We start from the raw sequence: 22,500 nt of genomic DNA, 5'->3' as shown, positions 1-22,500 counted from the left end.
CTCAGCGACATTCAGCCAGCCAGGTATCCTGCCTGCAATAGATGGAATGTGGCAATGGAACGCTGGCTGCGCGTGTCATAATAGGCTCTGAGCCTTTATATACCTGTGCACAGCAGCAGCCACCTTCAGTCTGCTGCTGGACAGCCAGCAGCAGCAGCAGCAGGAGAGGTATGTAATCAGGAGCCCTCCTGCTAAGGGTAGACAGCTGCTCGTTCCACCCCACCCCCCGCCTTAATTGGTTCTCCTCCCTTCCAACGGTGTTGAGGCGGGTGGGAACAGCAGGGGGTGAAGGTGCTGTGTTTAAAGAGGTGGAGTTATGCAGATCTAAAACGCGTGGATTGCAGCAGCAGCAAGCCGAAAAGTGCAGGCATGTAAGGGATCTAGAGGTTGACAACATGTCTTCTTAACGGGAGTCCAGGAGCTCATCTCCACAAATGGACTTTTCAGGATCCTTGGGTGGCTCCGTAGTTTGAAACCAATTCTGGTTATCGCTTCTCGGCCTTTTGGCTAAGATCAAGTGTAGTATCTGTTCTTATCAGTTTAATATCTGATACGTCCCCTATCTGGGGACCATACATTAAATGGATTTTTAGAACAGGGAGATGGAAAAAGAGCTTGCTCTGTCCACTCCACGCATTGACCTGGTATTGCAGTATCTCCAGGACCGGTGCACCCCTTCTTTAATGCAGTTTCTAAAATCAGAAAGAATTGAATTCAATGTTTTTTGTTCATTTTGCTTGTTTGTCGGATTTTGGGATGGACTCTTTGGCTTTGCTTTTCTTCTCCTCATTGGATTTTTCATGTTCAAAGTTGCAGAAGCCAGATTACAAGCTCATTTTGGTTCAACTTCAGCAACTGTGCATTGCATTGCCATGTAATGTGATGCAATGCTATCTTTCTAGCTCTCCCTTTTTACTTCCTTTTGGATAAACAGACATATTAGGCAAGCATTTTGGAGCTTTCACCTAAATAACTACAGGTGGTGAGATAAGCTGCACAATATAATTGACCTTTCAGTATATTGTTGCACACAAACCATCTATTTAGCATATGCCCTTGTTATCAACAGCAGCCTTTTAAACTCACCTGAGCTAACAGGTATGTGCGCTGGTTACTCTGCTGCGCTTAAAATTTCTTTTTTGGTTTGCTACAATGCCTTTTCTGAAACGTTGTCTCCTTCTGCTGGAACACTGACTTCTTTCATTTAATGCCTGCAGACTATAAAAGAGAACCCAACCCAAAAAGTTTGGTTGATTAGTCTGTGGCATTCTGTTAAACTGTTGCTTATGGCGGTCTCTGTGAGCTTCTCAGCGACATTCAGCCAGCCAGGTATCCTGCCTGCAATAGATGGAATGTGGCAATGGAACGCTGGCTGCGCGTGTCATAATAGGCTCTGAGCCTTTATATACCTGTGCACAGCAGCAGCCACCTTCAGTCTGCTGCTGGACAGCCAGCAGCAGCAGCAGCAGGAGAGGTATGTAATCAGGAGCCCTCCTGCTAAGGGTAGACAGCTGCTCGTTCCACCCCACCCCCCGCCTTAATTGGTTCTCCTCCCTTCCAACGGTGTTGAGGCGGGTGGGAACAGCAGGGGGTGAAGGTGCTGTGTTTAAAGAGGTGGAGTTATGCAGATCTAAAACGCGTGGATTGCAGCAGCAGCAAGCCGAAAAGTGCAGGCATGTAAGGGATCTAGAGGTTGACAACATGTCTTCTTAACGGGAGTCCAGGAGCTCATCTCCACAAATGGACTTTTCAGGATCCTTGGGTGGCTCCGTAGTTTGAAACCAATTCTGGTTATCGCTTCTCGGCCTTTTGGCTAAGATCAAGTGTAGTATCTGTTCTTATCAGTTTAATATCTGATACGTCCCCTATCTGGGGACCATACATTAAATGGATTTTTAGAACAGGGAGATGGAAAAAGAGCTTGCTCTGTCCACTCCACGCATTGACCTGGTATTGCAGTATCTCCAGGACCGGTGCACCCCTTCTTTAATGCAGTTTCTAAAATCAGAAAGAATTGAATTCAATGTTTTTTGTTCATTTTGCTTGTTTGTCGGATTTTGGGATGGACTCTTTGGCTTTGCTTTTCTTCTCCTCATTGGATTTTTCATGTTCAAAGTTGCAGAAGCCAGATTACAAGCTCATTTTGGTTCAACTTCAGCAACTGTGCATTGCATTGCCATGTAATGTGATGCAATGCTATCTTTCTAGCTCTCCCTTTTTACTTCCTTTTGGATAAACAGACATATTAGGCAAGCATTTTGGAGCTTTCACCTAAATAACTACAGGTGGTGAGATAAGCTGCACAATATAATTGACCTTTCAGTATATTGTTGCACACACACCATCTATTTAGCAAATGCCCTTGTTATCAACAGCAGCCTTTTAAACTCACCTGAGCTAACAGGTATGTGCGCTGGTTACTCTGCTGCGCTTAAAATTTCTTTTTTGGTTTGCTACAATGCCTTTTCTGAAACGTTGTCTCCTTCTGCTGGAACACTGACTTCTTTCATTTAATGCCTGCAGACTATAAAAGAGAACCCAACCCAAAAAGTTTGGTTGATTAGTCTGTGGCATTCTGTTAAACTGTTGCTTATGGCGGTCTCTGTGAGCTTCTCAGCGACATTCAGCCAGCCAGGTATCCTGCCTGCAGTAGATGGAATGTGGCAATGGAACGCTGGCTGCGCGTGCCATAATAGGCTCTGAGCCTTTATATACCTGTGCACAGCAGCAGCCACCTTCAGTCTGCTGCTGGACAGCCAGCAGCAGCAGCAGCAGGAGAGGTATGTAATCAGGAGCCCTCCTGCTAAGGGTAGACAGCTGCTCGTTCCACCCCACCCCCCGCCTTAATTGGTTCTCCTCCCTTCCAACGGTGTTGAGGCGGGTGGGAACAGCAGGGGGTGAAGGTGCTGTGTTTAAAGAGGTGGAGTTATGCAGATCTAAAACGCGTGGATTGCAGCAGCAGCAAGCCGAAAAGTGCAGGCATGTAAGGGATCTAGAGGTTGACAACATGTCTTCTTAACGGGAGTCCAGGAGCTCATCTCCACAAATGGACTTTTCAGGATCCTTGGGTGGCTCCGTAGTTTGAAACCAATTCTGGTTATCGCTTCTCGGCCTTTTGGCTTAGATCTTGTATCTGGTCAGAAGGATCCTATAGTGTCTCCCCCTCGGCCTTGCAGCATCGCCACTTAGGTGGCTTAAGCTGCCTGCTGCTATTGGGGGGGGTCCAGAGGAAACGAGAGGTGATAATGGGCGTCAAGATTCGCTATGCCGGGACCGATGATATTCGGGTCAAAAATGCTTTTCGCATTGATATTGAGGAGTCGAAGAGGAATTTCTTTAACCTGCGGTTCTTGGTGGAAGTCGTCATCTTCAAGATTTTGAATGTTGGTCGTGGAGACATCATTTGCCTACAGGAGTTCCCAAAGAATGGCCGGTACGTTTTAGTCCTTGATCGTATGGCAGCTTGCCAGAATCTTTTCAAGACTCTAAAGGATCAGCAAGCCTTGGATCATCCGGCTCTTGATGGGCTTACATTCACGGTATTGTATACTAAGGGGGAAGTGCCAGTTGTTGTGTTTATGCACAACCCCCTTGTGGATGTGGAGGACATTACTAGATTCCTGAACCTTCATTGCAGCTATGTGTCCTACTCACACAAGGTGAGGAATGAGGTGGGCTTGTGGACTGGCAAACACAAGTTTTTTGTTCGGTTCCAGGAGGACCCCCAGGGACCTGGGGGTATCCACTACCCTCCCCTCAGTTTTGCCATCGGGAGGGATAGAGGGTATATGTTTTTTCCTGGTGCTCCGCGTTTTTGCAGGAAGTGTAAATCCTTTGGACACTACCAAGAGGACTGCACGGTGGAGAAGTTTTGTGGGAAATGCAATAAAGAGGGTCATCTGGCAATGGAGTGTACTAACTCCATGGTTTGTAATGCATGTGGCGAGGAGGGACACGCTTTCAAGGACTGTCCCCATCGTTCCAGGTCATATGCAGAGGCCGTGTCCCCACGTCCTACTACTGCCGCCACTATTGGTGAGGCGATCGAGGCAGTAAGGGACTTCATGGAAGAGATGGAGCAAGCACCCGATCCTGCTGGTGGAAGCGCTGTTGAGATAGAGCCTGCAGATATGTCAATTCTGCTTGATATGAGTGGTGAGGGAGAAGTGAGCGGTTCACTCTCCACAATGCCGGTGTTGGCTTTGGAAAGCTCAGAGGCAATTCATGAAGGTGGTGGTGGCCAGGGTGACTTCACCGGGGCTGTGGTGAGGCCCCCTGATGAGGACTCTGATGTGTCTTCTGCAAAGAAGTTCCGCCCAGATTTTTCACCTGCCAGTATTGGGAGCATCAGCCCCTTAAGTGATAGGAGCTATCCCGAGAGCTACAGTGCCTCTCCTAGGAGGTCTTTTTTGGAGGAGGGGGCCAGCATTCTCTGCTTAACATCAGGAATCGAGTTTCAAGACGAGAAAGGTTGACTCTTCGGTGGGGGGTATGTTCTTTTTTACCGAATATGGTTAAAAAATGGGCTCCAACGTGGGCTGTAGTGTACTGTCAATAAATGTAAGGCTTATAAAATCTAAGCCTAGAAGATTGGCTATACTGGAAGAACTAAAAAATCTTGGAGCAAATATTTACTGTCTGCAAGAGTGCGGAATTGAAGAGTCACCTCCTGAAATGGACTGGGTATATGGGCATAGTATTTGGTCAGGTTCAATGACAAACAAAAATGATGGTGTGGGGATTTTGTTGGGGAATAGGGATTTAAGTTTTGAAAATTATATGGTGGTGGAGCCAGGTCGTTGTATAATGGCAGTGGTTAAGGGGAGAGGGTGGAGGGTGAAAATTGTTAACGTGTATTGTCCAATTAACAAAGGGGATAGGTTAGCACTATTAGAGAAAATACGTTTATTTTTGCCTGGAAGGATTCCAATATTATTAGTTGGTGATTTCAATTGTGTTTCTGAAGGGGAAATTGATGTCACGGGTAAGGTCCTTAATCAAATTACATCTGATTTTTCTTTTTTAGATGCAGCGGAATTTTTGAGTAAGCCACCACCGGCCACATATAGAGCTGATAGGGGAGGAATAGTGTCCAGGATTGACCGCATGCTGTATACAAATAGAGGTTTGGTGTGTAAATTTTTTAAACAGCATGTTTTTTCTTTCACAGACCATGAATGTTTGTGGGGTATGTTTGAAGGTGATAAAAAAAAGGTGCATGGTGTTGGGGTATGGAAGCTAAATGTTAGGTTGTTAGAGGATGTTAGGGTTATGAGAGACTTCGAAAGTAAGTATGAATGGTGGAGGTCTAGGAAAAATAATTTTGTGGATGTGACTGTATGGTGGGATTGGGTGAAAGTGGAAATTAAGAATTTTTTTAGGAGGTGGGGTTATAAAAAAGCAGCAATTGAAAGAGGCAGATTTAAAGATTTAAATATGAGGATTGAGTGGTTACATAAAATGAGTATGAAAGGAATTGATGTTAGTGATCAACTCAGAGGAGCGAGAGATGAGATGAAGTGTGTTTTGGAAAAGCGTGGGAAGGAAATTATTTTTAGGACGAGAGTTGAGCATTTGGATATGGATGAGAAGTGTACGAGGTACTTTTTTAAAAAAATGTGCAGTAAAAAAGATGAGTTGGATGAGGTTGTAAATGATAATGGTATGACTGTGGTTGGAAGGGAAGTGTTGGATGAGGTACATAGTTTCTATAGTAGTTTATTTGAGTCTAAATGGGTGGATGGGGGTTTGAAAGAGCATGTGTTAGGTATGTTGGAGAGTCAGCTTGAATCAGGGGAACGTGAGTGTTTGAGTGAGGATATTGTTTTTGATGAGGTTAAAAAGGCGGTGGATGGTGCGAAAAAGAATAAAACACCTGGGAAAGATGGGTTGCCTGTGGAGTTTTATGTAAAAGCATGGGATGTGATTGGTGTTGATTTTGTGGAGGTATGTCAATATATGTGGATGAATGGTGTACTTTGTAATTCCATGAAAGAAGGAGTAGTTGTTTTACTATATAAGAAGGGTGAGAAAAAGAATTTGCGTAATTGGAGGCCGATTACATTACTCAATGCAGATTATAAAGTCTTTAGCAAAATTCTGGCTAACCGTATGCGTGGGGTGATTGGAAGTGTGGTTGGTGATGATCAAGTGTGCGCGGTGCCAGGTAGGTGTATGACTGATAACCTCTTGTTGTTGAGAGACGTAATTGGAGATTGTATGTTTAGGAAGGGGAAATGTATGGTTTTTTGTGTGGATTTTGAGAAAGCTTTTGATAGAGTGTCGCATGCGTTTATGTTTGAGGTGTTAGTTAGGATGGGTTTTCCTAGTGTTTTTGTGAATGCCATAAGGTGTTTGTATGATGGTGTGGTGAGTGAAGTGTTAGTGAATGGATGTTTGAGTGAGAAGGTGTGCATAAAATCAGGGGTCAGGCAGGGGTGTCCGTTGTCCCCTGTCCTGTTTATAAGTGTGATTGAGCCCCTGTTGTGCATGATTCGGAAAGAGAAAGTGATGAATGGTCTTCTAATCCCAGGGAGTGGTGGAAAGACTGTAAAGGTAATGGGGTATATGGACGATGTTGTTGTGGTGAGTGATAATATGGCTGCTATGAATCGAGCAAGGTTGCTTTTAGATTTCTTTTGTGGTGCATCTGGTTTTAGGGTGAATTGGGGGAAGTGTAGCTTTAAGTGTTTCGGGGATTCGAGTGTTAGGATGGATGGTGTGATATGTGAAGAAGGTGCTATTAAGGTTTTGGGGGTGTGGTTTAACAAAGATCTGAAAGGGAATGAGAGTTGGGATGAATGCGGTAAGAGGATTGAACAGAAGTTAAATTTTTGGAGGTTACGGGACTTGACATTGTCAGGCAAAGTCCTTATTATTAAGTCAGTGATTCTTCCTATGTTACTTTTTGTGTCAGTGGTTTTTCCAGCCCCTTATAGGGGTTTTAGGCGGATTGAGAAGCTAATTTTTACGTTTTATTGGGGAAGTAAGATGGAAAAACTTAAAAGGGAATATTTGTGTAAGTTACGTGAACATGGGGGAATGGATTTCCCAAATTTTGAATTTTGTCTTGGTTTAAATTATATTAAAACGGTGGTTGTTCTGTTAGGTAGGGATAACAAGACGGCTTTTATGATTAAATATATGGCTGGATGGATGTTGTTTGGGTTGAAATGGATGAGAAGGGATGCAAGAGTGCCTGTTTCGTTTAAATGTCCAGTGTGGTATGAGTTTGTTGAAAAATTTGTTGTCAAGCATGATTTGTTGGATGTTCCTATGGGTGATTTCAAAGTGATAAGGAATGTAAGGAGAAGGATGCGTGTTAGAGAGTTTGAATGTAACATTAGGGGCTTGAGATCGAGTGAAGCGTTGTGTGTATGGAGGAACCTGAGTATAAAAGGAATATCGAATAGGCAGCGTGATATCGTATGGATGAGTTTGCATGAGATTTTGCCTGTGAGAGAGGTACAGAAGAGGAGGGATCTGATTAGAACAGAGGTATGTCCGAGGGATGGATGTGGGGCGAGTGAAACTGTTATGCATTTGGTTTGGAATTGTGATTATGCTCAGAGTGTTTGGAAGGGAGTGGGTGGTTTATGCAAGGAACTAGCGGGCGTGAATTTTATAAATTGGAGAGTGGTAATGTTTGGGATGGGTGCAAGTAGCCGGGTGAAAGAGAGATTGTTGTGGTTGATAATGGCATGTGTAATAGAAAGTCTGTGGGACGTTAGGAATTTGTGTTTATTTAAAAGGAAAATAATCTCAGTTAATAATTGTGTTAGGATGGTTTTGTCAAGGTTATACATAGTTTATTTATGGGACAGCCGTGGCGGTGGTGGCTCTGATTCAGAAGGTTTTTGGAAAGTAAAAAAATGGAGGTCACTGGTAAAGTACCAGTAAGTCCTTGTTTAAGTGTTGTGATCTGTCTTTTTTTATGATAATGGTATGTTTTATAGTTTTTTGTCCATTCAAAAGGTATTACAACTGTTTCAGTATAAAGTTATAAATATGAAATAAAGAAAGTACCATTATGATGTAAGACTGGGCAACGTAGTATGAGTTTTTATACTATTGATTGTTGCTTGAAAAATTTTACTGAATGGTATAAAAAGAAAAAAAAAATCTGTTCTTATCAGTTTAATATCTGATACGTCCCCTATCTGGGGACCATATATTAAATGGATTTTTAGAACAGGGAGATGGAAAAAGAGCTTGCTCTGTCCACTCCACGCATTGACCTGGTATTGCAGTATCTCCAGGACCGGTGCACCCCTTCTTTAATGCAGTTTCTAAAATCAGAAAGAATTGAATTCAATGTTTTTTGTTCATTTTGCTTGTTTGTCGGATTTTGGGATGGACTCTTTGGCTTTGCTTTTCTTCTCCTCATTGGATTTTTCATGTTCAAAGTTGCAGAAGCCAGATTACAAGCTCATTTTGGTTCAACTTCAGCAACTGTGCATTGCATTGCCATGTAATGTGATGCAATGCTATCTTTCTAGCTCTCCCTTTTTACTTCCTTTTGGATAAACAGACATATTAGGCAAGCATTTTGGAGCTTTCACCTAAATAACTACAGGTGGTGAGATAAGCTGCACAATATAATTGACCTTTCAGTATATTGTTGCACACACACCATCTATTTAGCAAATGCCCTTGTTATCAACAGCAGCCTTTTAAACTCACCTGAGCTAACAGGTATGTGCGCTGGTTACTCTGCTGCGCTTAAAATTTCTTTTTTGGTTTGCTACAATGCCTTTTCTGAAACGTTGTCTCCTTCTGCTGGAACACTGACTTCTTTCATTTAATGCCTGCAGACTATAAAAGAGAACCCAACCCAAAAAGTTTGGTTGATTAGTCTGTGGCATTCTGTTAAACTGTTGCTTATGGCGGTCTCTGTGAGCTTCTCAGCGACATTCAGCCAGCCAGGTATCCTGCCTGCAGTAGATGGAATGTGGCAATGGAACGCTGGCTGCGCGTGTCATAATAGGCTCTGAGCCTTTATATACCTGTGCACAGCAGCAGCCACCTTCAGTCTGCTGCTGGACAGCCAGCAGCAGCAGCAGCAGGAGAGGTATGTAATCAGGAGCCCTCCTGCTAAGGGTAGACAGCTGCTCGTTCCACCCCACCCCCCGCCTTAATTGGTTCTCCTCCCTTCCAACGGTGTTGAGGCGGGTGGGAACAGCAGGGGGTGAAGGTGCTGTGTTTAAAGAGGTGGAGTTATGCAGATCTAAAACACGTGGATTGCAGCAGCAGCAAGCCGAAAAGTGCAGGCATGTAAGGGATCTAGAGGTTGACAACATGTCTTCTTAACGGGAGTCCAGGAGCTCATCTCCACAAATGGACTTTTCAGGATCCTTGGGTGGCTCCGTAGTTTGAAACCAATTCTGGTTATCGCTTCTCGGCCTTTTGGCTAAGATCAAGTGTAGTATCTGTTCTTATCAGTTTAATATCTGATACGTCCCCTATCTGGGGACCATATATTAAATGGATTTTTAGAACAGGGAGATGGAAAAAGAGCTTGCTCTGTCCACTCCACGCATTGACCTGGTATTGCAGTATCTCCAGGACCGGTGCACCCCTTCTTTAATGCAGTTTCTAAAATCAGAAAGAATTGAATTCAATGTTTTTTGTTCATTTTGCTTGTTTGTCGGATTTTGGGATGGACTCTTTGGCTTTGCTTTTCTTCTCCTCATTGGATTTTTCATGTTCAAAGTTGCAGAAGCCAGATTACAAGCTCATTTTGGTTCAACTTCAGCAACTGTGCATTGCATTGCCATGTAATGTGATGCAATGCTATCTTTCTAGCTCTCCATTTTTACTTCCTTTTGGATAAACAGACATATTAGGCAAGCATTTTGGAGCTTTCACCTAAATAACTACAGGTGGTGAGATAAGCTGCACAATATAATTGACCTTTCAGTATATTGTTGCACACACACCATCTATTTAGCAAATGCCCTTGTTATCAACAGCAGCCTTTTAAACTCACCTGAGCTAACAGGTATGTACGCTGGTTACTCTGCTGCGCTTAAAATTTCTTTTTTGGTTTGCTACAATGCCTTTTCTGAAACGTTGTCTCCTTCTGCTGGAACACTGACTTCTTTCATTTAATGCCTGCAGACTATAAAAGAGAACCCAACCCAAAAAGTTTGGTTGATTAGTCTGTGGCATTCTGTTAAACTGTTGCTTATGGCGGTCTCTGTGAGCTTCTCAGCGACATTCAGCCAGCCAGGTATCCTGCCTGCAGTAGATGGAATGTGGCAATGGAACGCTGGCTGCGCGTGTCATAATAGGCTCTGAGCCTTTATATACCTGTGCACAGCAGCAGCCACCTTCAGTCTGCTGCTGGACAGCCAGCAGCAGCAGCAGCAGGAGAGGTATGTAATCAGGAGCCCTCCTGCTAAGGGTAGACAGCTGCTCGTTCCACCCCACCCCCCGCCTTAATTGGTTCTCCTCCCTTCCAACGGTGTTGAGGCGGGTGGGAACAGCAGGGGGTGAAGGTGCTGTGTTTAAAGAGGTGGAGTTATGCAGATCTAAAACGCGTGGATTGCAGCAGCAGCAAGCTGAAAAGTGCAGGCATGTAAGGGATCTAGAGGTTGACAACATGTCTTCTTAACGGGAGTCCAGGAGCTCATCTCCACAAATGGACTTTTCAGGATCCTTGGGTGGCTCCGTAGTTTGAAACCAATTCTGGTTATCGCTTCTCGGCCTTTTGGCTAAGATCAAGTGTAGTATCTTTCTAAAAGGCGGTTTTGGATGTTGGCCGCCCTAGTAGATTAATACATTATGCACACTGGGGTTTAGGCGCTTGTTAGTACGCCAGGTGGCTAATATAGTCATCTGGTGGAAAGCATGGCCCCCCAGGATCGACGCCATTGGGCCAGGGAAGATCGAAAGCCCGAAGTGTGAAGTGCCCCAGGAGTGGTGACCCTGGGGTGCCTTAACTCACTGGGATTGGGAACCCCACTTGAGTTTATGGCACATTTGCACAAGCACTTCAAATTTTCTTTCTTCGCACACACCCTTATTCCGGGCCTTCTGGCCTTAGGATGGGGAATTTTTCAATTCCCGGTCGAAGGTCCGGGCAGTATTATACTGTGAAACCTTCACTATTTATTTAATTTCTTTGTCACTGTGTGTCCACTTATTCACGTGTGTCACGTCCTACTAGGATTTTGTCGGGATGCGGTTCCCTTACGGGTTCCTCTCTTGGCAGGTCTAGGGGGGGAGTGTGTGGCCATCAGGTTCCGCTCCCCCCTGAACCCCCCTGGCTCTCCTCTTTCGGGAGGAGAGCGTTGTTGGCTCCCCTCTTCCGGGAGGGGAGCACAGTCTTTGGCTCCCAGTGACTTGCTCGGGTGAGAACTCGGGCAGGTGCTGGGGGTAAGATTGGGTCGCCTCTGGCTTCGGCTGGAGGTGGCTTTTTGTCCCTGTTCCTCGCTGTGGCCTTTTGGCTCGGAGGGACGGGGAATGGTTTGGGGGACCCTTCTCCTTTTGGAGAGGGTTTCAAGAAGACCAGCATCCTAGTGCACTTTTTTTGTGGCACTTGTCACTTTTTTAAGCGCACTCGGGTTTTGTACACGAATTCGGGCTTTCGAAAAAAAAAAAAAAAAATCTGTTCTTATCAGTTTAATATCTGATACGTCCCCTATCTGGGGACCATATATTAAATGGATTTTTAGAACAGGGAGATGGAAAAAGAGCTTGCTCTGTCCACTCCACGCATTGACCTGGTAATGCAGTATCTCCAGGACCGGTGCACCCCTTCTTTAATGCAGTTTCTAAAATCAGAAAGAATTGAATTCAATGTTTTTTGTTCATTTTGCTTGTTTGTCGGATTTTGGGATGGACTCTTTGGCTTTGCTTTTCTTCTCCTCATTGGATTTTTCATGTTCAAAGTTGCAGAAGCCAGATTACAAGCTCATTTTGGTTCAACTTCAGCAACTGTGCATTGCATTGCCATGTAATGTGATGCAATGCTATCTTTCTAGCTCTCCCTTTTTACTTCCTTTTGGATAAACAGACATATTAGGCAAGCATTTTGGAGCTTTCACCTAAATAACTACAGGTGGTGAGATAAGCTGCACAATATAATTGACCTTTCAGTATATTGTTGCACACACACCATCTATTTAGCAAATGCCCTTGTTATCAACAGCAGCCTTTTAAACTCACCTGAGCTAACAGGTATGTGCGCTGGTTACTCTGCTGCGCTTAAAATTTCTTTTTTGGTTTGCTACAATGCCTTTTCTGAAACGTTGTCTCCTTCTGCTGGAACACTGACTTCTTTCATTTAATGCCTGCAGACTATAAAAGAGAACCCAACCCAAAAAGTTTGGTTGATTAGTCTGTGGCATTCTGTTAAACTGTTGCTTATGGCGGTCTCTGTGAGCTTCTCAGCGACATTCAGCCAGCCAGGTATCCTGCCTGCAGTAGATGGAATGTGGCAATGGAACGCTGGCTGCGCGTGTCATAATAGGCTCTGAGCCTTTATATACCTGTGCACAGCAGCAGCCACCTTCAGTCTGCTGCTGGACAGCCAGCAGCAGCAGCAGCAGGAGAGGTATGTAATCAGGAGCCCTCCTGCTAAGGGTAGACAGCTGCTCGTTCCACCCCACCCCCCGCCTTAATTGGTTCTCCTCCCTTCCAACGGTGTTGAGGCGGGTGGGAACAGCAGGGGGTGAAGGTGCTGTGTTTAAAGAGGTGGAGTTATGCAGATCTAAAACGCGTGGATTGCAGCAGCAGCAAGCCGAAAAGTGCAGGCATGTAAGGGATCTAGAGGTTGACAACATGTCTTCTTAACGGGAGTCCAGGAGCTCATCTCCACAAATGGACTTTTCAGGATCCTTGGGTGGCTCCGTAGTTTGAAACCAATTCTGGTTATCGCTTCTCGGCCTTTTGGCTAAGATCAAGTGTAGTATCTGTTCTTATCAGTTTAATATCTGATACGTCCCCTATCTGGGGACCATATATTAAATGGATTTTTAGAACAGGGAGATGGAAAAAGAGCTTGCTCTGTCCACTCCACGCATTGACCTGGTATTGCATTATCTCCAGGACCGGTGCACCCCTTCTTTAATGCAGTTTCTAAAATCAGAAAGAATTGAATGCAATGTTTTTTGTTCATTTTGCTTGTTTGTCGGATTTTGGGATGGACTCTTTGGCTTTGCTTTTCTTCTCCTCATTGGATTTTTCATGTTCAAAGTTGCAGAAGCCAGATTACAAGCTCATTTTGGTTCAACTTCAGCAACTGTGCATTGCATTGCCATGTAATGTGATGCAATGCTATCTTTCTAGCTCTCCCTTTTTACTTCCTTTTGGATAAACAGACATATTAGGCAAGCATTTTGGAGCTTTCACCTAAATAACTACAGGTGGTGAGATAAGCTGCACAATATAATTGACCTTTCAGTATATTGTTGCACACACACCATCTATTTAGCAAATGCCCTTGTTATCAACAGCAGCCTTTTAAACTCACCTGAGCTAACAGGTATGTGCGCTGGTTACTCTGCTGCGCTTAAAATTTCTTTTTTGGTTTGCTACAATGCCTTTTCTGAAACGTTGTCTCCTTCTGCTGGAACACTGACTTCTTTCATTTAATGCCTGCAGACTATAAAAGAGAACCCAACCCAAAAAGTTTGGTTGATTAGTCTGTGGCATTCTGTTAAACTGTTGCTTATGGCGGTCTCTGTGAGCTTCTCAGCGACATTCAGCCAGCCAGGTATCCTGCCTGCAGTAGATGGAATGTGGCAATGGAACGCTGGCTGCGCGTGTCATAATAGGCTCTGAGCCTTTATATACCTGTGCACAGCAGCAGCCACCTTCAGTCTGCTGCTGGACAGCCAGCAGCAGCAGCAGCAGCAGGAGAGGTATGTAATCAGGAGCCCTCCTGCTAAGGGTAGACAGCTGCTCGTTCCACCCCACCCCCCGCCTTAATTGGTTCTCCTCCCTTCCAACGGTGTTGAGGCGGGTGGGAACAGCAGGGGGTGAAGGTGCTGTGTTTAAAGAGGTGGAGTTATGCAGATCTAAAACGCGTGGATTGCAGCAGCAGCAAGCCGAAAAGTGCAGGCATGTAAGGGATCTAGAGGTTGACAACATGTCTTCTTAACGGGAGTCCAGGAGCTCATCTCCACAAATGGACTTTTCAGGATCCTTGGGTGGCTCCGTAGTTTGAAACCAATTCTGGTTATCGCTTCTCGGCCTTTTGGCTAAGATCAAGTGTAGTATCTGTTCTTATCAGTTTAATATCTGATACGTCCCCTATCTGGGGACCATATATTAAATGGATTTTTAGAACAGGGAGATGGAAAAAGAGCTTGCTCTGTCCACTCCACGCATTGACCTGGTATTGCAGTATCTCCAGGACCGGTGCACCCCTTCTTTAATGCAGTTTCTAAAATCAGAAAGAATTGAATTCAATGTTTTTTGTTCATTTTGCTTGTTTGTCGGATTTTGGGATGGACTCTTTGGCTTTGCTTTTCTTCTCCTCATTGGATTTTTCATGTTCAAAGTTGCAGAAGCCAGATTACAAGCTCATTTTGGTTCAACTTCAGCAACTGTGCATTGCATTGCCATGTAATGTGATGCAATGCTATCTTTCTAGCTCTCCCTTTTTACTTCCTTTTGGATAAACAGACATATTAGGCAAGCATTTTGGAGCTTTCACCTAAATAACTACAGGTGGTGAGATAAGCTGCACAATATAATTGACCTTTCAGTATATTGTTGCACACACACCATCTATTTAGCAAATGCCCTTGTTATCAACAGCAGCCTTTTAAACTCACCTGAGCTAACAGGTATGTGCGCTGGTTACTCTGCTGCGCTTAAAATTTCTTTTTTGGTTTGCTACAATGCCTTTTCTGAAACGTTGTCTCCTTCTGCTGGAACACTGACTTCTTTCATTTAATGCCTGCAGACTATAAAAGAGAACCCAACCCAAAAAGTTTGGTTGATTAGTCTGTGGCATTCTGTTAAACTGTTGCTTATGGCCGTCTCTGTGAGCTTCTCAGCGACATTCAGCCAGCCAGGTATCCTGCCTGCAGTAGATGGAATGTGGCAATGGAACGCTGGCTGCGCGTGTCATAATAGGCTCTGAGCCTTTATATACCTGTGCACAGCAGCAGCCACCTTCAGTCTGCTGCTGGACAGCCAGCAGCAGCAGCAGCAGGAGAGGTATGTAATCAGGAGCCCTCCTGCTAAGGGTAGACAGCTGCTCGTTCCACCCCACCCCCCGCCTTAATTGGTTCTCCGCCCTTCCAACGGTGTTGAGGCGGGTGGGAACAGCAGGGGGTGAAGGTGCTGTGTTTAAAGAGGTGGAGTTATGCAGATCTAAAACGCGTGGATTGCAGCAGCAGCAAGCCGAAAAGTGCAGGCATGTAAGGGATCTAGAGGTTGACAACATGTCTTCTTAACGGGAGTCCAGGAGCTCATCTCCACAAATGGACTTTTCAGGATCCTTGGGTGGCTCCGTAGTTTGAAACCAATTCTGGTTATCGCTTCTCGGCCTTTTGGCTAAGATCAAGTGTAGTATCTGTTCTTATCAGTTTAATATCTGATACGTCCCCTATCTGGGGACCATATATTAAATGGATTTTTAGAACAGGGAGATGGAAAAAGAGCTTGCTCTGTCCACTCCACGCATTGACCTGGTATTGCAGTATCTCCAGGACCGGTGCACCCCTTCTTTAATGGAGTTTCTAAAATCAGAAAGAATTGAATTCAATGTTTTTTGTTCATTTTGCTTGTTTGTCGGATTTTGGGATGGACTCTTTGGCTTTGCTTTTCTTCTCCTCATTGGATTTTTCATGTTCAAAGTTGCAGAAGCCAGAATACAAGCTCATTTTGGTTCAACTTCAGCAACTGTGCATTGCATTGCCATGTAATGTGATGCAATGCTATCTTTCTAGCTCTCCCTTTTTACTTCCTTTTGGATAAACAGACATATTAGGCAAGCATTTTGGAGCTTTCACCTAAATAACTACAGGTGGTGAGATAAGCTGCACAATATAATTGACCTTTCAGTATATTGTTGCACACACACCATCTATTTAGCAAATGCCCTTGCTATCAACAGCAGCCTTTTAAACTCACCTGAGCTAAGAGGTATGTGCGCTGGTTACTCTGCTGCGCTTAAAATTTCTTTTTTGGTTTGCTACAATGCCTTTTCTGAAACGTTGTCTCCCTCTGCTGGAACACTGACTTCTTTCATTTAATGCCTGCAGACTATAAAAGAGAACCCAACCCAAAAAGTTTGGTTGATTAGTCTGTGGCATTCTGTTAAACTGTTGCTTATGGCGGTCTCTGTGAGCTTCTCAGCGACATTCAGCCAGCCAGGTATCCTGCCTGCAGTAGATGGAATGTGGCAATGGAACGCTGGCTGCGCGTGTCATAATAGGCTCTGAGCCTTTATATACCTGTGCACAGCAGCAGCCACCTTCAGTCTGCTGCTGGACAGCCAGCAGCAGCAGCAGCAGGAGAGGTATGTAATCAGGAGCCCTCCTGCTAAGGGTAGACAGCTGCTCGTTCCACCCCACCCCCCGCCTTAATTGGTTCTCCTCCCTTCCAACGGTGTTGAGGCGGGTGGGAACAGCAGGGGGTGAAGGTGCTGTGTTTAAAGAGGTGGAGTTATGCAGATCTAAAACGCGTGGATTGCAGCAGCAGCAAGCCGAAAAGTGCAGGCATGTAAGGGATCTAGAGGTTGACAACATGTCTTCTTAACGGGAGTCCAGGAGCTCATCTCCACAAATGGACTTTTCAGGATCCTTGGGTGGCTCCGTAGTTTGAAACCAATTCTGGTTATCGCTTCTCGGCCTTTTGGCTAAGATCAAGTGTAGTATCTGTTCTTATCAGTTTAATATCTGATACGTCCCCTATCTGGGGACCATATATTAAATGGATTTTTAGAACAGGGAGATGGAAAAAGAGCTTGCTCTGTCCACTCCACGCATTGACCTGGTATTGCAGTATCTCCAGGACCGGTGCACCCCTTCTTTAATGCAGTTTCTAAAATCAGAAAGAATTGAATTCAATGTTTTTTGTTCATTTTGCTTGTTTGTCGGATTTTGGGATGGACTCTTTGGCTTTGCTTTTCTTCTCCTCATTGGATTTTTCATGTTCAAAGTTGCAGAAGCCAGATTACAAGCTCATTTTGGTTCAACTTCAGCAACTGTGCATTGCATTGCCATGTAATGTGATGCAATGCTATCTTTCTAGCTCTCCCTTTTTACTTCCTTTTGGATAAACAGACATATTAGGCAAGCATTTTGGAGCTTTCACCTAAATAACTACAGGTGGTGAGATAAGCTGCACAATATAATTGACCTTTCAGTATATTGTTGCACACACACCATCTATTTAGCAAATGCCCTTGTTATCAACAGCAGCCTTTTAAACTCACCTGAGCTAACAGGTATGTGCGCTGGTTACTCTGCTGCGCTTAAAATTTCTTTTTTGGTTTGCTACAATGCCTTTTCTGAAACGTTGTCTCCTTCTGCTGGAACACTGACTTCTTTCATTTAATGCCTGCAGACTATAAAAGAGAACCCAACCCAAAAAGTTTGGTTGATTAGTCTGTGGCATTCTGTTAAACTGTTGCTTATGGCCGTCTCTGTGAGCTTCTCAGCGACATTCAGCCAGCCAGGTATCCTGCCTGCAGTAGATGGAATGTGGCAATGGAACGCTGGCTGCGCGTGTCATAATAGGCTCTGAGCCTTTATATACCTGTGCACAGCAGCAGCCACCTTCAGTCTGCTGCTGGACAGCCAGCAGCAGCAGCAGCAGGAGAGGTATGTAATCAGGAGCCCTCCTGCTAAGGGTAGACAGCTGCTCGTTCCACCCCACCCCCCGCCTTAATTGGTTCTCCGCCCTTCCAACGGTGTTGAGGCGGGTGGGAACAGCAGGGGGTGAAGGTGCTGTGTTTAAAGAGGTGGAGTTATGCAGATCTAAAACGCGTGGATTGCAGCAGCAGCAAGCCGAAAAGTGCAGGCATGTAAGGGATCTAGAGGTTGACAACATGTCTTCTTAACGGGAGTCCAGGAGCTCATCTCCACAAATGGACTTTTCAGGATCCTTGGGTGGCTCCGTAGTTTGAAACCAATTCTGGTTATCGCTTCTCGGCCTTTTGGCTAAGATCAAGTGTAGTATCTGTTCTTATCAGTTTAATATCTGATACGTCCCCTATCTGGGGACCATATATTAAATGGATTTTTAGAACAGGGAGATGGAAAAAGAGCTTGCTCTGTCCACTCCACGCATTGACCTGGTATTGCAGTATCTCCAGGACCGGTGCACCCCTTCTTTAATGCAGTTTCTAAAATCAGAAAGAATTGAATTCAATGTTTTTTGTTCATTTTGCTTGTTTGTCGGATTTTGGGATGGACTCTTTGGCTTTGCTTTTCTTCTCCTCATTGGATTTTTCATGTTCAAAGTTGCAGAAGCCAGATTACAAGCTCATTTTGGTTCAACTTCAGCAACTGTGCATTGCATTGCCATGTAATGTGATGCAATGCTATCTTTCTAGCTCTCCCTTTTTACTTCCTTTTGGATAAACAGACATATTAGGCAAGCATTTTGGAGCTTTCACCTAAATAACTACAGGTGGTGAGATAAGCTGCACAATATAATTGACCTTTCAGTATATTGTTGCACACACACCATCTATTTAGCAAATGCCCTTGTTATCAACAGCAGCCTTTTAAACTCACCTGAGCTAACAGGTATGTGCGCTGGTTACTCTGCTGCGCTTAAAATTTCTTTTTTGGTTTGCTACAATGCCTTTTCTGAAACGTTGTCTCCTTCTGCTGGAACACTGACTTCTTTCATTTAATGCCTGCAGACTATAAAAGAGAACCCAACCCAAAAAGTTTGGTTGATTAGTCTGTGGCATTCTGTTAAACTGTTGCTTATGGCGGTCTCTGTGAGCTTCTCAGCGACATTCAGCCAGCCAGGTATCCTGCCTGCAGTAGATGGAATGTGGCAATGGAACGCTGGCTGCGCGTGTCATAATAGGCTCTGAGCCTTTATATACCTGTGCACAGCAGCAGCCACCTTCAGTCTGCTGCTGGACAGCCAGCAGCAGCAGCAGCAGGAGAGGTATGTAATCAGGAGCCCTCCTGCTAAGGGTAGACAGCTGCTCGTTCCACCCCACCCCCCGCCTTAATTGGTTCTCCTCCCTTCCAACGGTGTTGAGGCGGGTGGGAACAGCAGGGGGTGAAGGTGCTGTGTTTAAAGAGGTGGAGTTATGCAGATCTAAAACGCGTGGATTGCAGCAGCAGCAAGCCGAAAAGTGCAGGCATGTAAGGGATCTAGAGGTTGACAACATGTCTTCTTAACGGGAGTCCAGGAGCTCATCTCCACAAATGGACTTTTCAGGATCCTTGGGTGGCTCCGTAGTTTGAAACCAATTCTTGTTATCGCTTCTCGGCCTTTTGGCTAAGATCAAGTGTAGTATCTTTCGAAAAGGCGGTTTTGGATGTTGGCCGCCCTAGTAGATTGATACATTATGCACACTGGGGTTTAGGCGCTTGTTAGTACGCCAGGTGGCTAATATAGTCATCTGGTGGAAAGCATGGCCCCCCGGATCGACGCCATTGGGCCGGGGAAGATCGAAAGCCCGAAGTGTGAAGTGCCCCAGGAGTGGTGACCCTGGGGTGCCTTAACTCACTGGGATTGGGAACCCCACTTGAGTTTATGGCACATTTGCACTAGCACTTCAATATTTCTTTCTTCACACACACCCTTATTCCGGGCCTTCTGGCCTTAGGATGGGGAATTTTTCAATTCCCGGTCGAAGGTCCGGGCAGTATTATACTGTGAAACCTTCACTATTTATTTAATTTTTTTTTGTCACTGTGTGTCCACTTTTTCACGTGTGTCCACGTCCTTACTAGGATTTTGTCGGGATGCGGTTCCCTTACGGGTTCCTCTCTTGGCAGGTCTAGGGGGGGAGTGTGTGGCCATCAGGTTCCGCTCCCCCCTGAACCCCACTGGCTCTCCTCTTTCGGGAGGAGAGCGTTGTTGGCTCCCCTCTTCCGGGAGGGGAGCACAGTCTTTGGCTCCCAGTGCCTTGCTCGGGTGAGAACTCGGGCAGGTATTGGGGGTAAGATTGGGTCGCCTCTGGCTCCGGCTGGAGGTGGCTATTTGTCCCTGTTCCTCGCTGTGGCCTTCTGGCTCGGAGGGACGGGGAATGGTTTGGGGGACCCTTCTCCTTTTGGAGAGGGTTTCAAGAAGACCAGCATCCTAGTGCACTTTTTTTTGTGGCACTTGTCACTTTTTTAAGCGCACTCGGGTTTTGTACACGAATTCGGGGTTTCGATAAAAAAAAAAAAAAAAATCTGTTCTTATCAGTTTAATATCTGATACGTCCCCTATCTGGGGACCATATATTAAATGGATTTTTAGAACAGGGAGATGGAAAAAGAGCTTGCTCTGTCCACTCCACGCATTGACCTGGTATTGCATTATCTACAGGACCGGTGCACCCCTTCTTTAATGCAGTTTCTAAAATCAGAAAGAATTGAATTCAATGTTTTTTGTTCATTTTGCTTGTTTGTCGGATTTTGGGATGGACTCTTTGGCTTTGCTTTTCTTCTCCTCATTGGATTTTTCATGTTCAAAGTTGCAGAAGCCAGATTACAAGCTCATTTTGGTTCAACTTCAGCAACTGTGCATTGCATTGCCATGTAATGTGATGCAATGCTATCTTTCTAGCTCTCCCTTTTTACTTCCTTTTGGATAAACAGACATATTAGGCAAGCATTTTGGAGCTTTCACCTAAATAACTACAGGTGGTGAGATAAGCTGCACAATATAATTGACCTTTCAGTATATTGTTGCACACACACCATCTATTTAGCAAATGCCCTTGTTATCAACAGCAGCCTTTTAAACTCACCTGAGCTAACAGGTATGTGCGCTGGTTACTCTGCTGCGCTTAAAATTTCTTTTTTGGTTTGCTACAATGCCTTTTCTGAAACGTTGTCTCCTTCTGCTGGAACACTGACTTCTTTCATTTAATGCCTGCAGACTATAAAAGAGAACCCAACCCAAAAAGTTTGGTTGATTAGTCTGTGGCATTCTGTTAAACTGTTGCTTATGGCGGTCTCTGTGAGCTTCTCAGCGACATTCAGCCAGCCAGGTATCCTGCCTGCAGTAGATGGAATGTGGCAATGGAACGCTGGCTGCGCGTGTCATAATAGGCTCTGAGCCTTTATATACCTGTGCACAGCAGCAGCCACCTTCAGTCTGCTGCTGGACAGCCAGCAGCAGCAGCAGCAGGAGAGGTATGTAATCAGGAGCCCTCCTGCTAAGGGTAGACAGCTGCTCGTTCCACCCCACCCCCCGCCTTAATTGGTTCTCCTCCCTTCCAACGGTGTTGAGGCGGGTGGGAACAGCAGGGGGTGAAGGTGCTGTGTTTAAAGAGGTGGAGTTATGCAGATCTAAAACGCGTGGATTGCAGCAGCAGCAAGCCGAAAAGTGCAGGCATGTAAGGGATCTAGAGGTTGACAACATGTCTTCTTAACGGGAGTCCAGGAGCTCATCTCCACAAATGGACTTTTCAGGATCCTTGGGTGGCTCCGTAGTTTGAAACCAATTCTGGTTATCGCTTCTCGGCCTTTTGGCTAAGATCAAGTGTAGTATCTGTTCTTATCAGTTTAATATCTGATACGTCCCCTATCTGGGGACCATATATTAAATGGATTTTTAGAACAGGGAGATGGAAAAAGAGCTTGCTCTGTCCACTCCACGCATTGACCTGGTATTGCAGTATCTCCAGGACCGGTGCACCCCTTCTTTAATGCAGTTTCTAAAATCAGAAAGAATTGAATTCAATGTTTTTTGTTCATTTTGCTTGTTTGTCGGATTTTGGGATGGACTCTTTGGCTTTGCTTTTCTTCTCCTCATTGGATTTTTCATGTTCAAAGTTGCAGAAGCCAGATTACAAGCTCATTTTGGTTCAACTTCAGCAACTGTGCATTGCATTGCCATGTAATGTGATGCAATGCTATCTTTCTAGCTCTCCCTTTTTACTTCCTTTTGGATAAACAGACATATTAGGCAAGCATTTTGGAGCTTTCACCTAAATAACTACAGGTGGTGAGATAAGCTGCACAATATAATTGACCTTTCAGTATATTGTTGCACACACACCATCTATTTAGCAAATGCCCTTGTTATCAACAGCAGCCTTTTAAACTCACCTGAGCTAACAGGTATGTGCGCTGGTTACTCTGCTGCGCTTAAAATTTCTTTTTTGGTTTGCTACAATGCCTTTTCTGAAACGTTGTCTCCTTCTGCTGGAACACTGACTTCTTTCATTTAATGCCTGCAGACTATAAAAGAGAACCCAACCCAAAAAGTTTGGTTGATTAGTCTGTGGCATTCTGTTAAACTGTTGCTTATGGCGGTCTCTGTGAGCTTCTCAGCGACATTCAGCCAGCCAGGTATCCTGCCTGCAGTAGATGGAATGTGGCAATGGAACGCTGGCTGCGCGTGTCATAA

The 22,500-nt window shown here is 44.9% G+C and overlaps 12 non-coding genes and 2 pseudogenes across 12 annotated transcripts; all 14 read left to right on the top strand.

Annotated features, from left to right (window-relative positions):
- Positions 1 to 487: 487 nt before the first annotated feature.
- On the top strand, positions 488 to 678 carry LOC141233213 (U2 spliceosomal RNA). Its single transcript, XR_012299364.1, has one exon. It is a non-coding gene; the product is annotated as a U2 spliceosomal RNA (small nuclear RNA).
- A 1,115-nt stretch (positions 679 to 1,793) lies between these two features.
- Positions 1,794 to 1,984, top strand: LOC141233212 (U2 spliceosomal RNA). The gene has a single exon (XR_012299363.1). It is a non-coding gene; the product is annotated as a U2 spliceosomal RNA (small nuclear RNA).
- Positions 1,985 to 8,084: 6,100 nt separating this feature from the next.
- Positions 8,085 to 8,274, top strand: LOC141233270 (U2 spliceosomal RNA). Its single transcript, XR_012299414.1, has one exon. It is a non-coding gene; the product is annotated as a U2 spliceosomal RNA (small nuclear RNA).
- A 1,115-nt stretch (positions 8,275 to 9,389) lies between these two features.
- Positions 9,390 to 9,580, top strand: LOC141233207 (U2 spliceosomal RNA). The gene has a single exon (XR_012299359.1). It is a non-coding gene; the product is annotated as a U2 spliceosomal RNA (small nuclear RNA).
- A 1,115-nt stretch (positions 9,581 to 10,695) lies between these two features.
- On the top strand, positions 10,696 to 10,787 carry LOC141233307 (U2 spliceosomal RNA; annotated as a pseudogene).
- A 794-nt stretch (positions 10,788 to 11,581) lies between these two features.
- On the top strand, positions 11,582 to 11,763 carry LOC141233292 (U2 spliceosomal RNA). The gene has a single exon (XR_012299434.1). It is a non-coding gene; the product is annotated as a U2 spliceosomal RNA (small nuclear RNA).
- Positions 11,764 to 12,878: 1,115 nt separating this feature from the next.
- LOC141233328 (U2 spliceosomal RNA) lies at positions 12,879 to 13,069 on the top strand. The gene has a single exon (XR_012299442.1). It is a non-coding gene; the product is annotated as a U2 spliceosomal RNA (small nuclear RNA).
- A 1,118-nt stretch (positions 13,070 to 14,187) lies between these two features.
- On the top strand, positions 14,188 to 14,378 carry LOC141233196 (U2 spliceosomal RNA). Its single transcript, XR_012299348.1, has one exon. It is a non-coding gene; the product is annotated as a U2 spliceosomal RNA (small nuclear RNA).
- Positions 14,379 to 15,493: 1,115 nt separating this feature from the next.
- LOC141233184 (U2 spliceosomal RNA) lies at positions 15,494 to 15,684 on the top strand. The gene has a single exon (XR_012299337.1). It is a non-coding gene; the product is annotated as a U2 spliceosomal RNA (small nuclear RNA).
- Positions 15,685 to 16,799: 1,115 nt separating this feature from the next.
- On the top strand, positions 16,800 to 16,990 carry LOC141233173 (U2 spliceosomal RNA). Its single transcript, XR_012299326.1, has one exon. It is a non-coding gene; the product is annotated as a U2 spliceosomal RNA (small nuclear RNA).
- Positions 16,991 to 18,105: 1,115 nt separating this feature from the next.
- Positions 18,106 to 18,296, top strand: LOC141233162 (U2 spliceosomal RNA). Its single transcript, XR_012299315.1, has one exon. It is a non-coding gene; the product is annotated as a U2 spliceosomal RNA (small nuclear RNA).
- Positions 18,297 to 19,411: 1,115 nt separating this feature from the next.
- Positions 19,412 to 19,503, top strand: LOC141233312 (U2 spliceosomal RNA; annotated as a pseudogene).
- Positions 19,504 to 20,301: 798 nt separating this feature from the next.
- On the top strand, positions 20,302 to 20,485 carry LOC141233293 (U2 spliceosomal RNA). Its single transcript, XR_012299435.1, has one exon. It is a non-coding gene; the product is annotated as a U2 spliceosomal RNA (small nuclear RNA).
- A 1,115-nt stretch (positions 20,486 to 21,600) lies between these two features.
- Positions 21,601 to 21,791, top strand: LOC141233151 (U2 spliceosomal RNA). Its single transcript, XR_012299304.1, has one exon. It is a non-coding gene; the product is annotated as a U2 spliceosomal RNA (small nuclear RNA).
- Positions 21,792 to 22,500: the final 709 nt, after the last annotated feature.

The sequence above is a fragment of the Phyllobates terribilis genome, unplaced genomic scaffold, assembly GCF_046119375.1.
Source record: "Phyllobates terribilis strain yellow unplaced genomic scaffold, ASM4611937v1 Scaffold_572__1_contigs__length_1044912, whole genome shotgun sequence".
Classification (NCBI taxonomy): domain Eukaryota; kingdom Metazoa; phylum Chordata; class Amphibia; order Anura; family Dendrobatidae; genus Phyllobates; species Phyllobates terribilis.
Note: the sequence above shows the minus strand (reverse complement) of the source record. Positions and strands in the feature narration are given on the sequence as shown.